The sequence below is a fragment of the Lactuca virosa genome, chromosome 6 (assembly GCF_052849685.1).
Source record: "Lactuca virosa cultivar CGN04683 chromosome 6, Lactuca_virosa_CGN04683_v6, whole genome shotgun sequence".
In the NCBI taxonomy this organism is placed as follows: Eukaryota; Viridiplantae; Streptophyta; class Magnoliopsida; order Asterales; family Asteraceae; genus Lactuca; species Lactuca virosa.
This window is the reverse complement of record NC_136431.1, coordinates 26,010,168-26,024,710: the sequence shown is the minus strand read 5'-3', so window position 1 is coordinate 26,024,710 and position 14,543 is coordinate 26,010,168. Positions and strand designations below refer to the sequence as shown.

The window sequence follows — 14,543 nt, the reverse complement described above, 5'->3', positions numbered from 1 at the left end:
ACAATTAGAGCTGGCAAAAATCGACCCAACTCACCAACCCAACCTAAACCCAACCCAAAATTAACATGTTGGGTTGAGATTTTCAACTCATTTAACTTTAATGGGTCAACTCGTCTAACACGTTTGATTAAATAGGTTGGGTTGGATAAAAATTATCAACTCATTTCAACCCGTCAACCCATTTAACTTTAATATATATATATATATATATATATATATATATATATATATATATAATTTGAATATTATCATGTATTAATCATAGTATTAATTTGTAAATTATAATGTTGCATTATTATTATTATCTATGTTTAATAAAATTCAGTCCTAATTTTCATCCTTTTTTAGTGTCGATAATACTGGTCACTCTGCAAAATCACTATGAAACTAAACATTTTAATGTTATTTGAACAATTTATTTGTATTTATGAATTATGATTGTGCTTTTGTCATAAATATGAAGTTTTATTTACGTTTTATAATTTAAGTGGTATAATATATAATTTATTTAATTGATTTTAAATGGGTTAACCCAAGTTTAACTGATTTGTTTAATAGGTTGGGTCGGGAACTACATAAACAGATTAACCCAGTGACAACCCATTTATCTAAAATATTGGGTTGGGTTGGAAATATAATCTCATTTAAATAAACAGGTTGGGTAGGGTTTAAAATTTTCAACCCAATTATTAAATGGGTTGAACCCGATCCCAACCCAGGTCGACCCATTGTCACCTCTAATAACAATCTTTGTCAAGGATTTATATACAAATTACTCTGTAAAACAAACAATAAGACCCTAATTTAAAAACTAAAGCTTAATATTATTGTTATCCAATCAACTACTACTTTTTAATTTCATTTGGTTATTAATCTTTTTTTTTTTACGTTAGTTTCGTAAATATCATTTTGCCGGTTAAAATAGGGAAAATGTCTAATTTGGGCTCAGTTACACCTAGTCTCGGTTATTCCAAGTATGTGTGGCATTTTTATTTTTTAAAAATTTTAAAATAAAACTTAATTCATCTCGTATATGTGAAGCTTAATTCATTTTTAATTCCAAGTGGCCTTCTTCTTTATATAGGATTGTTTTTTCTTCTGATTTTGTGCTTAGGTGGGTGTCGGATAACTCTCTTTTATTTTTTGTTCCTTCTCTCTCCATAATGAATCAAGAACATGGCTAGCTCTGAATTTGTGCTCACCACTCGAAAACTCAAGTAAGAAGATTGTCGGTATTGGGTTTGTTTTTCCTTCTGATTTTGTACTGACCACTATGTCTCTTTCTTCACTTGAATTTGGTACACGGGAGAACAAGGTATAATTTTACTATTGGAGTTTACATACGGGTTAGTGAAGCGAGTGGAGGGGAGAAGAGGCTTCAACTTTATATATGGGTTTTATTTTTCCTTTGATTTATGCTATGAACTTCCATTTTACATCTAAGTTAGAGAACCAAGTGGATGAGATACTAAGGGTTTGATTTTGCATCTAGCTATTTATTCTTACTCCGATCTTTGTTATTAATTTTTATTTTGGACGGCAAAATTATATTAAACTAGCAAGGAGCTAGAAAATAAAACAATTACATGAAATTCAAAGCAAAAACATGGTTAGGAAGCCAAGCTAACTTGGTTTTACTACATCTATTAGAAACCCAAAAGAAAGTATTATATACGATATCATCAAATAATAAAAACTTTTTTTTTGATAGCCATTCCAAAGATGGTGACATTCTAAAAATTCCAAATGCACCAAAACGTTGTCAAAATCACAGCATCGAAAACCTTTCGATGTCTTCCCCTCAAATCTAGAGGACGTAAACCCCACTAAATAGCAATTTGACTCCAAATATTCATAATCATAGAGCACCCTGAAAAAGATGGTCAATGGTCTCCACTGCATAAGAGCAAATCAGATACATAATCATCGCCGCCATAATACCCCTGGAAGATAATCTATCTCTCGTAGCGATACTCTGAAGTTGTATCCTTCAAATCATAATATTGAGTTTAATGAGAACCCAATTATTCCATTTAGTAATCATATCACCTGAAGTAATCAGACCATTATCCAAAAAAGCGCGAGCCGAAGAGACTGAAAAGCTATCAGATATATCCAGAGACCACCCAAATATGTATGGTGCAGCAGTAAGCTGAACGTCCTGCATCAACCTAGAGAAAGCATCCAAGTAGGCTTGTTCAATACCACCCCTAGGCAACCATCTAAAATTATTAACACTCTAACCTAAAGCAATATGGTCTCTGATTGTAAAAGCACGATGGTTTTCCAATGTGAACAACCTATGAAAAGAGACAGCAAGTAGGATGTCTCCCATCCAGATATCGTGTCAAAAATAAGTACGTGCCCCATCCCCTATCTATATAGGACACACCGCCTGAAAATCAAAACCACGATCACTAAGATTAGATAACATCCCTGTAACGCTATTCAAAGGACCTATTCATTTTCTCTTCGAAATCAAAGAATAAGGTTAACCCTCCAAACCATACAAGACTTTCACCACCCTAACCTACATCAAATATGGGTAATGAAAGAAATGTCATCGTCACCTAAGAAGTAAAGCCATGTTATAAGTAAAGAGACTACGAACGCCCAAACCCCTATCATCTCATGAAGCAAGAACCTTATCCCACCAAACCCAATGCATATGACAGTCATCCAAATTAGCTCCCCAAAAGAAAGAAGCTCTTATCCTCTCTAATGAGTTCAACACCATGATAGGAACATGAAAAATGGACATCAAACAGCTGCCTAAGGACCCCAAGATAGACTTAATCAGAGTAAGACGTCCCCGAATAGAAATACATTTTGCCTTCCAACCCACCAATCTACTCCTGAAGCGCCCCAAAATAGAAGACCAAGCTCTAACTATAGACATATTTTGACCAACCTTCACTCCCAGATGAGTGAAAAGAAGAGTATCCGAGACACACCCCATATGCTAAGCCATAGAAGAAACTTGATCCGCACTAACACCCACACCGGACAACTTACTCTTGAGTAAGTTGATTTTCAGACCTGAAATCATAAAGAAACATCTAAGAATACGAACAATGTGAAGTGCATTCGTTTGATCCCACGCAACCTTCAAAACAACATCATCGGCATAAATAAGATGAGACATATCAATGCCCCTAATGGAAATCACCCTATAAACATTGGCCATACACATCATGGTCAATGTAACGTCCTAAAATTTCATAGTAAAATTTTCATTTTTCAAACAATAAACTATAAAAACGAGTTGTTCTAAAACCAATCAAAATGAATATATTATTTAAAGATCAAAGTAATATTGGAAATTGTCAATTCATAAAACTCTTGTGGATGCGGTGCAGTCATGTCGGGAATTTCCTTTTCGTACCGGAAGTACCTGAAACCATAAACGTAAAACCGTAAGCACAAAGCTTAGTGAGTTCCCCAAAATACCTCATACCAAACATACATAACAATCAAAACATAACTGAGTCTATTTCACCACCTTCGGTATCTTTCAACCGGTACTGGGTCTATTTCACCCCCTTCGGTATCGGGTCTATTTCACCCCTACAGCTAAGCATACAACCATATCAACGAAAGTCACGAAGGAAACATGCATAAACATACATAACATGGAATTGTCACGAAGAAACCTATCATCCTACTAACATAATCTAGTGGTGCCTTCGACCCACAAGTACAGTGGAGGAAACTCACCTCCCAGAAAGATCGCTGAACAAGACACTGCTCAGAATATCAGCTCTACTGGTCACCTATTCATTGGAATATGACCAAACTTAACTTATAATCAATATACCCAAAATACCCTTAGGTTAAACTTGGTCAAAAAACAAGTCAATGTCGAAAAAGTCTAAAAACCCAACCGAGTCAACTCAGCTGAGTACGCCCAGTGTACTCAGCTTGTACGCTTAGCGTACTCAAGCCTTGACCAGAAACGGGGTGTTAACCTCGTACACCCTGTGTACCATAGCATACGCCCAGCATACGTTCAGCCATCATTTCCTTCTATTAAGAGCTTAATCCCTTAAGCTCTTTCGTCCAAATTCCAGATCTAGTCCTCAAATGATGTCCTTCTATTAAGAGCAACCAACACTTCTCCAATATGCACCAAGAACACTCCACAGCACTTAAAAACACCTTCTTTTTGCTCATAAGGCTCAAACTAGGGTTAAGGTTTCAAGGGAGGGTATTTGAGAGGTGGAGGTTGAGAATGTAATGGGTTTGGGGAAGTTAAGGAGCTTAAATAGGGCTCAAACCACAAAAATAGGGTTTAGGCACTGATCGCGTACGTCCAACTTATTTTTGTTACACTCAACGTACTCATGGATAGTCTAGTACACCCAACGTACTTCCCCGTATGCCCAGTGTACGCGACTTAACCCAAAACCATCCTAACTTCAAATAGTCATAACTCCATCGTTTCAGCTCCAATTTCGATGATCTTTATATCCACGGAAAGGTATTGAGGAGCTCTACAATCCTATCTAATTACTTTTAACTTAAAACACATCGAACTAAAATCCTTAATTAATAAAAGTAGTCTGAAACACCACTTTTCCCATTATACCCTTGGGCTCCAAAGCACAGACCAAACTCTTGGATCACATAATCTACATTACCCACATCCAAATGGGTCTAAACCTCTCCTTCCCCAAGGCCCGGAGCCTTATTATAATTGATCTTCGGGTCATGGCCCCGAACAATGGAACGACTAAAAAACAGGGTGTTACAGTCAAAGTGACATGCAACCCTTCCATGGCCAAAACAAAAAAGAAAGGGTGATAGAGGATCACCCTGTGTCAATCCTCTATGCATACAAAATTCTCGAGTAAGAGACACCCATTCACAAGAACTGAACTTGTAGCCGACGACAACATCTCGATAATCCAAACGAACCAAAACCCATAATCTGCATAATCTCCATTAGGTACACCCAAGATAAAGAATCATAGGCTTTCTCAAATCCGCTTTGAAAATCAAAAGAGGATTTTTTGAAACCTTGCTCCAAGCAACAATCTCGTTAAGAAGAAATGGCCTATCAAGAATCTGTATGGCTTTAATGAAGGCATAGTGATCCATACCGACCACGGTCCCAATAACTTCCACCAGTCTATTAGCTAAAAGTTTGCCAATAATATTATATTGGCAACCAATAAGATTAATAGGTGTAAAATCATTGACAGTCTTTGGGCCTCTAACCTTCGGGATCAAAGTAAAAAACAAAACATTACACCCCTTAAAAATGGAGGAGTGAGTATAGAAATACGAAACAAAATCAACAACTTCATCCTCCAAAATATCCCAATAAGTCTTAAAGACACCAAAAGAGAACCCATCTAGACCGGGAGCCTTTGTCGAGCCATAATCCCACACCGCCTGTTTAATCTCCTCACTAGTAAAAGGAGCATGAATAAAAGAAATCTAAGACTCCGATAAAGTAGAGAAATGAATAGAATACGTAGTAGGTCGAGGCTCTTTCTGGTTCGAAAAAAAAGACTAATAATAATCTATGAATTCCTCCTTCATAATAATCAGGTCATCAATCCACACCCAATCTCGTAACACATCACGAATAGCCATTTGACACCTCTTACTCTTTATGGATACATGAAAGTAACCGGAGTTTTCATCACCCTCACTGCCCCACTGGATCTTTTCCTTTTAAGCCAAATCTAATTTGGTAATATGATTTAAATTAGTGAGTTCCTTAAGAACAGTAACCATTTGTTCATGTAACTCAATCGTGCCCCCGTTATCCATAAGCCGAATATCAATAGAGTCTAAAACCTCCTGAATCTCCTTATGTTTAGAACTCATCCAGACCCAACTACTAGCATGCCAAATACGTAGATTAGATTTAAGAAGCTATAATTTCTTCTTAAATTTAATCCAAGGACGGGAAGAAACCATCCTTAAGTGCTTTTGACACCAAGAATCTCGAACTACCCCATCAAAACCATCCATATCGAACCAAGACGGAAACATGCGAAAGGAAACTAGACCATAATCCACATTGTGCTCCAATAAAAGAATAGTCATGTGGTTTGGGATTTGTTTCTCCAAGGCCATACCAGAAAGATGAGGAAAAGAATCTAATAAACCGTTTGTAACCAAAAACGATCTAGTTTGCTAAATTTAGATCCCCACTTATCACTCCAAGTAAAACGAGGACCACCCATAGGAATATATGTCAAGTCAACCTGCGCAATAAACTCATTGAAGTTTCTCGTTGTGATGATGTTAAATTGAGACCCCATTCTCTCCGACTCATCTCGGGGGATATTAAAATTACACATTAACACACACTCCCCATGAGAAATAATTAAGAGAATGATATCCCTCCCTAATTGTCTCTTACAGCCTGCCCCTTGAGGAGCATAAACTGTAATGAATAACACCTCCAATCCCGTAATTGACCACACCGCCTCAATAGCAAGAAAATGATCAGAGGAATAAATTTTCTTAAGACAAAATACGATCCAAGTCCCAAATTACAAGAATACCATCCGAAGCACCACGAGAGTGAGATGAAGCATGAGAAAAAGAATTATTGCCCCAAAAAGACCTCACCGTATGTAAATCAGTAACTTCCATCTTCATTTCTTGAATAGCTAAAAATTTAACTTTATGTTTATGACATAAAGTTATAATCCAACTCCACTTATCTTTATAGCCCGCTCCTTGAATGATGATGGAAAGACAATTCATTTCAACACCGGTCTATTCTCGCTCCCTTCAACTATTTCTTTAACACATTCAAAATAGTAGTTAAAATAATAACCCATATACTTCCCGATGTCTAAGGTTTTTAGAATTTCATTCAAAAAAAGGAATTATTAAAAGAATTCTCTGAATACCCATTATTATTCTTGAAATTAAAAAAGCCCAGTGGATGTGAAAGGTTATCCTCCGAGTCTACAATCCTCAAAATTCTAACAAAACCACCAGAAATTCCCACCGGAGCTGCTACCTTTTTTATTTATTTCAGCACCTACTTTCTTACTCGGGGTAGAAGACATCATAGTAGGCCTAGACGGACCTATTGTGGACGAAAAACGGCATCAACAACAGTCGAAGCTGCAGGGACAACAGTTGATGTATCAGCAATGATGACAATAGGAGCCTCTACTGTCGGTATTGGGTGTGAAGAAACAGCATGTGACGAGGTTTCTATTCCAACTGTACGGGCTTGAGAGCAGGCTTCATGATGATCAACATTCGACACAAAGGATCTAACATGTTTTGATTTTGCAAGAAAAGATTTCCGATTATGCCCCTCCAATTGTGCATTATTATAAAAAAATTTCCTTCCATTTTCACAAAGATCATTCTAAAAACATTCATCGTTTTTCATTTTTTTCTAAAATATCATAGATTCGAAATGGGTCATACGAACCTCATCCTTTTCATTACATCTAACAAAATCTCCTATTCTTGAAAATTTTGATGATCTTCAACTTTATCAAAATTGGGCTTAGAAGAATCACATGAGAAGGACAAAGTCCAACTTGTAGCTTCTTTTAATTTAATCAAGAACAAATGACCATCAAAACTAACTTTCAACACTTCTAAAATAATTCATTGATACGTAGTCAAAACACATATACAGTTTCTATATACATCTTCTCCCAAGTTGTCATCTAGATGTATAATGGTTCCCCACGTCAACCCACACTAATCTTTCTGGGGGCACAAAATCTCTATCCCAAGGGCGTTTTTCAATGATCCATTGCATCACTTGCTAGAAAACTCTTACAAACTTGTTTGTGCTTGAATTCAAACATTACCCAAAGACCACCAACATAAAGAATGTCAAACTCATCAAAACCTTCATCGAAACATAACATTCGAAGATTAGGCAAAGTAAGTAAGTCCCTAGCTTTGACTAAACAAGCTCACTTTCTTTTTTCACAATGAGTAATCAGTAATGGTGCTAATATGCTATTATCGGAGGATAATTGGATTGGTAATGGCTCGTTAAAGAAAACGTTTCATCGTTTATATGCTTTGGAAATGGACAAGCATGCTTCTGTTGCTTTAAAATTACAACAACCGGAGTTGTATCCTTCTTTTAGAATGAGACCGAGATGTGGTATTGAGGGATTGTGGTTCCTTGATTTTCTTCGTTGTCGTCTTAAGTTTTGCTTTCAGATTCAGATGGCAGATGGAGTTGGTCCATGAATAGTTTGGGTTTGTTTTTGTGGGGTCCGCTAGAGCCAAAGTTCATAAGCATCTTCTCCTTTGTTCGAAGTCTCCGACTAGATGGGGTCGTTTAACCCCTATAAAAGTTAATGTTTTTTGTTTGATGGCATTCATTGAACAAACTTTCCACTACGCATAATCTTTCTTCTAGAGGCTTGGAGATAAATTCTATTGTTTGCTCTATCTGCGACAAGGAATTGGAGAATATTTTGTCACCTTTTTTATTAGTGTGACATGGCTATATATTTATTACGGTTATTATGTAGACGGTGGAACTTACTGGTTCCTCTTCTATTCTCGTTTCAGGATTGGTTGATGCGTTGGCCATATCTAGCGTGTGTAAGGAGTTTTTGGAGGTTGTTTTCTACATTTTATGGTGGTCTATTTGGTGTTTTCGTAATTCCTTTTTATTTGGTTGAGTTAAGCCTAAAAAGAGTTTGTTGTTTGATAATGTGGTTTCTCAAAGCTATGTTTTGGCTAGTTTTAGGTATCGGGAAGCTAGAGTCAACGAGGTTGCTTGATTACAGGATTCTTTTTGTCTATATCTTCCATGTAAGTGCTTTTTAATCTAGTTTCTTGCTACTTTTTTAATAAAATTTCTGCCGTTCTAAAAAAAAGTTATGAATATCACTTTTTGTTAAGATTTTTCGTTACAAGTTAACGCTAACTCATCACTCCAAATAATACAATAGAGCTCCATAAATGTAGAGTTTTCTCACCATCTTATTATTGGATACATAAATCTGGAATATTGTATTGTTTTTCGTCTATATTTGGGAACTAACAATTTTTTTTGAATGACGGGTTGGTACAACGGGCAGTGACATCTGATAGGGCATTATCCCTCACCGAAGAGATAACAACAACATCCCTAACAACACAGTTTCCCATTAAGAGACTTCACTGCTTTGGATACAGATAGAACTCAGCATCATTACTCCTGAAATCCTTGGGAGGGAAAAACTGGAATGTGTCTCCACCAAGTTGAACCGGACCTCAGGACCTCATTGGCAATTGGGAATTAACTATTAGATGTAAATCTTTAGGACCCAACATAATAGTGTAAAAATATTCAACTAGTAGATTTATAAGGTTGATTAAAAAATAAATTGGATGAAAAAGCTCCGACAATAGAGTAAGCTTTCTTATTATTTTTTTGAAACATACAAACTTTGAATAAAAAACTCTGAAGAATTTCGAATAATGTTATGTTATCTTTAAGTAAATAGGAAAAACATGTAATGTATGAGTATTACAAATGAATCATATCATAATCACTTTTTTGTATTTTGAAATATGTATAACATGATCAAGAACGAGAAACAGAAATGATTGAAAAGTAAAAGTTGAAATTATAAAGCTAATAGACTTTATAAGTTTTTAGGAAATAATTATTCTCTTTTTGTAGTGGATCTACACTTATCCTCACGTGATAGTTGTAGTGATTAAAATCCAACAGATGTGCACATGCTCCTTGAAATTCCAAAATCTATTTGTTATTATTTTCCGTATGAACTATAATTTTACATATCTCAAAATAGATTATATAATTGATTTATATTCGGATAGTGTTTGGAAAAACTAAATCGTAGCTGGTAGCGTTTTGTTAAACGTTAATGACTTAACTTTTAAATTTTGAGTGTTTTGTTTAATTAAACGCTAAAAGTTTGTAGTATCAAACAAGGTTTTTTTGGTTCAAAACATAACGTTTTGTCAAACGCTATAACGTTTTGTGAAACGCTAGAAATTAAAAGCTCCCAAAACGTTCTCAAACATTTCGTGTCGAACAAGCCTCAGTAAACTATTTATACATCGAACATAGGGAAACTTGAGAAACAATAGTTAAAAAACATCTCTTCTTGTAAAAATATGCTAAATGGTCATATTTTCTCAAAAATTTATAGAAAAACCCTACAAATACAATAACTTATTATCCTTTCAATATCTGAAAATATCAATACGTTATTAATTTGTATAAGAAAACCATTGTATTTCCCGACCATTTCTAAAATAAGATTACCATCGTTACAAGGAGACCCTTAATAGCCGGTTACCTAGCATTAGTGGTTTTATGAAAAACTCAATTTATTATCCTCCAATACGCAACAAAGCTATTATGTTATTATTTTGTATAATAAAAACATTTTAATTTCTGATTTTGTATAAGAAACAATTTTATGTTTTGGTTTTGTATAATAAAATATTATCTTCCCTTTAATGGCTTGTGTTTTTCTCTTGAGAAATTATAATGGGTAAATTTTTTTATTAATTCCAACAATGAATTATAGTTTATAAACAATACAAACTAATGGTGTATGGGGTAAGCCCATACATAAAAGTGACACTACAACAATAAGAAAGGTCTAACCAACACAGTAAGCCCACCAGATCGACTCCCTATAGAAGCATGGAAACACAAAAAAAAGCATTACTTTTATAGAAACATGGTACCAATCTTTATGCAAAATCTCAGGAAACACATAAAAGAAAATAATTACTTAATGAAGGGTACTACCCTTGCAACCTATGAATAAAATCATAACTCGGTCAATAAAACAAGAACCCGGACTCTTTCGTTTGTATATAAAGACCATGACACACACCGGTAAGGGAAAAACTTTTCTTTCAATAAGCAATTTTGCAGCATTCACAATTCACATCTAACTTATGCATCGAAGAGCAATATCGGGGTTTATACCTCGGTATCACTTTCTAACCTATCATATGTCTACTTTTGCAGCGTTCCTTCTTGTTTGTGCATTAGGAGACTAGACGAACAGATTATTATAAAGCATCCAGGAGGCTACATAGAAACATTGATGTCATCCTTAATAATCATGAAAGGCAATCAACAAACCTCGCTCCCTTTGTCATACTCACATTTCAGTATGATTAGCGTAATCCAATCGATCAATCCAAATGCAACAACACCGAGCACCACACCACCGACAATAACCCCATCTCAACAAACAACACATAATCCTTCTCAGACAAATGTGCACACCGTAGAAGGATCGAACAGGCAATCACTCGTAAAATGAAAGAAAATGAGACAGACAATGTCTATCATGGTAGAAACAACAAGAAGTTCCAGATGGGAGAACCAAACATATCCAAAAGGTCATCTAAATCAACCCCTAGGAACAACGAACTAACCGTGCAAGTCCTACCACCCTTTTTACAACAACATTTAGCAACAATAAAAACATCAGCAAAGAAATGTGCAGTCGTACGTACAAATGCCACCACCATTCATGTATGTGCAATATCAAGCATTTTGCCCATCACAATCCAGGCCAACGTATATGCCTTAGAAAATTTTTGGAAACCAAATGATACCGCAAATCTAGTGGACACCACAAACAATAAATAACGAACCACATGTAGAAGAAACATAAAAGTCAACCATTCTCGTGTCCTACAGTCAGATAACTCACCTCTCAAAAGGAGTATATGGGAGTACCAGTTGCCAATAGGAATGAACCTACCTGAAATATCGAAATACGATAGGTCAGGCGACACTGATGATCACATCCAAAATTACAAGTGGACAACGGATTCCGGTTATTGGGAATAGAAGTACTGGTGTATCTTTTTTCCATCCAACTTGTCCACGCCAGCAAGAATATGGTACAAAATATTGCTGGTGGAAATTATACGTAATTTTAACTAGTTTCAAGAAGAATTTTTGGGCCACTTCATACAATAAATAAAATACACAGCGGATGCCTAAGCCATAATGGGATATAGGCAACGAGAAGATGCATCACTATACGCTTTCGTGTACCGATTCAATAAAGCAATTCTCCGCACCCTATAACGGGAAGGCAACATGGTCATTGTCACTTTCACTTATGGATTACGTCCATGAGTTTTGTTCAAAAAACTGGTCGGCAAGTCACCTAAGTCAAGGAAAGACATGATGGAAAGGGTCCACCGTTTAATGAAGCAAGAAGAGGTGGCATCAAAGAAAATTAAAAGTGATCACGGGGAAAGGATTTATATAAATAACAATAACCGTACACCTTACATCAAGACTTCGGTGCAAGAAAATCAAAGATATGGCAACATTAGGACACAACGACATACATGTTTTGTGCAGCAAGGTCGAAGCTACTTACCAACAAGAAATAGGGGAAGAAATGGAGTGGAAGCAATGGGTAAGGGCAAGAGGAATAAAGGGAAAATTTTGGGGATAAGCTAAGCGGTGGGGAGCATAACAAATATTGCGAGTTCCATGACTCTGTTGGAAATGGGTGTCCAATGTTATAAGTAAATTGGTATAACTTTGGGAATAATAACAAAGTCCTTTTACGGTTGCCCTCAAGAGCTAAAATAGCTAGAAAAAGATTTAAGAGAGTGAGATAAATAGTTTAAGTTATTATAAGTTAATAAATTAATTAGAAACTTGTTAAAATTAATTTAGAATTAATTTGAATTAATTGGAATTAAATAGAATTAATCAGAAATTATTTAAAGGTACAGGAACTGAATTTTAATTGTTCAATGGTTGAGCAAGAGGAACATTTCGGGTCCCCACAAAGGGTGGACGGTTTTAAGAAGGTCTAGGATACTTCCAGAATCGAACCAGAAAACAGATAAGGAAAGAATTTGAATTTGGATTAAATCTGATTATTTAATTGATTCAATCAGTTCTATCTACAAGTTATCTCAATTATAAATAGACCCTTTGGTCTTCATTAAGTTCATTCCTTTTCTTACATTCACTTAGAGAATCTGATTCCTAAAGTGTTTTCTCATTTCTCTCCTCGATTTTCTAGGTTTTTAGACTTTTGGGTGTGAACCTTTAGAAGCATTCCTATTTTAGGTGTGAGATCCTTCCAACAGAAACTAAGAGTTCAAGATCTTCAAGGAAATCACAAGCATATACGATTATACTTGAAAGGTTAGTAATTGTACCCTTTTTGTTAGTTTATATTCATAGTTTTGAAAGTAACTTGCCATAATAGTAAAACCTTGATCTAGGGTGCATGTACACTTAGGTTTATTATTAATTGCTTAGGTTGGCCAATTTTTAGTGTATAGATGCATAGAAAATCCAATAGTGGTATCATGAGCCAAGTTTTAGTTATGAGCACTTCTTTGAAAAACTGAGCAAAACCAAAGAAACATGTGAATTGCAGGACGCGACGCGCCATAACTAATTTTTAGGATTTTGGGGTTTTTATTATAATTTAAAATTATATGGTTTACCTTTAGATTTAAATATTGGTTTAATCTGTAAAAATTGAATATTTAAGTAAGAGGATAAATATGCCGATATTTGAAATTATAGATAATTGAGTTAAATTAAATAATTAAAAGTTAATTAGAGATAATATGTTTAAATGATGTATTCTTAAATAGTTTAAAATACACCTTACACATAATTATTATAGTTTATAAATAGTATATATATATATATATATATATATATATATATATATATATATATATATATATATATATATATATCAAGGTTGTAACCGTTCGACGGTAGCTCGGCGGTCGACTGGGGTCAAGCGATTAATCGGTTTGGCGGAGATTAATCGGAGGATTAATCGGGGACCATAAATTACTAATAAAACTATTTTAAAACTTAATATATCCTAAGAAAAAATAGTATTTGAAAATTTAAAATTTTTAAATTTTGAAGTTTTGAAATATTTGGTATAATATTTGAAAATTTGAATATTTAAAAATTTAAAATTTTGAAGTTTTGTAAATTTTGGTGTAATATTTGAAATTTTGAAAATTTGAATTTTTTAAAATCTTCCCGCCAAGGACCGCCGAGGACCGCCTAGCCCGAGTTTACCGATATTGACCAATTTCCGCCAAGCACCCCTAATCATAATCAGTTGCAGACCGCCAAGCGCCTAGGCGGCCGCCTAGGCCGATATTTACAACACTGATATATATATATATATATATATATATATATATATATATATATATATATATATATATATATATATATATATATATATATATATATATATATATATATATATATATATATTAAATCAAGTAGAAACTCAAAAAAATGATAAGAAACTGCGAGGACAATTCTTGGCCTTAAGATTGAAAAAATAAATGACCAGATTTGATTTTATTTATCGTCAAAATATCACAAGACGATATGACATTTTCTTAATTAATTTCGAGATTCTGATAATTTTCGGGGAAGGTTAATTCTTTGGAAAATACAAGTGACAAAAGCAAAAAGATTAAATGAAAAAAAAATCGGTCATGTGGCCTCTCGAGGCTGACACATGCCCCCACCCAGCATGACAAGTGTCCAGCCCTTATTGGCTGGTGGG

At 34.8% G+C, this 14,543-nt stretch overlaps 1 long non-coding RNA gene across 2 annotated transcripts; it reads left to right on the top strand.

Annotated features, from left to right (window-relative positions):
- The first annotated feature begins 1,120 nt into the window (after positions 1 to 1,120).
- On the top strand, positions 1,121 to 9,346 carry LOC145121274 (uncharacterized). 2 transcript variants are annotated; one of them, XR_013714581.1, is made up of 4 exons: positions 1,121 to 1,217; positions 8,530 to 8,579; positions 8,711 to 8,775; positions 9,045 to 9,346. It is a non-coding gene; the product is annotated as an uncharacterized LOC145121274 (long non-coding RNA). The 2 variants fall into 2 exon arrangements; XR_013714580.1 differs by having other exon boundaries at positions 8,705 to 8,775.
- The last annotated feature ends 5,197 nt before the right edge of the window (positions 9,347 to 14,543 follow it).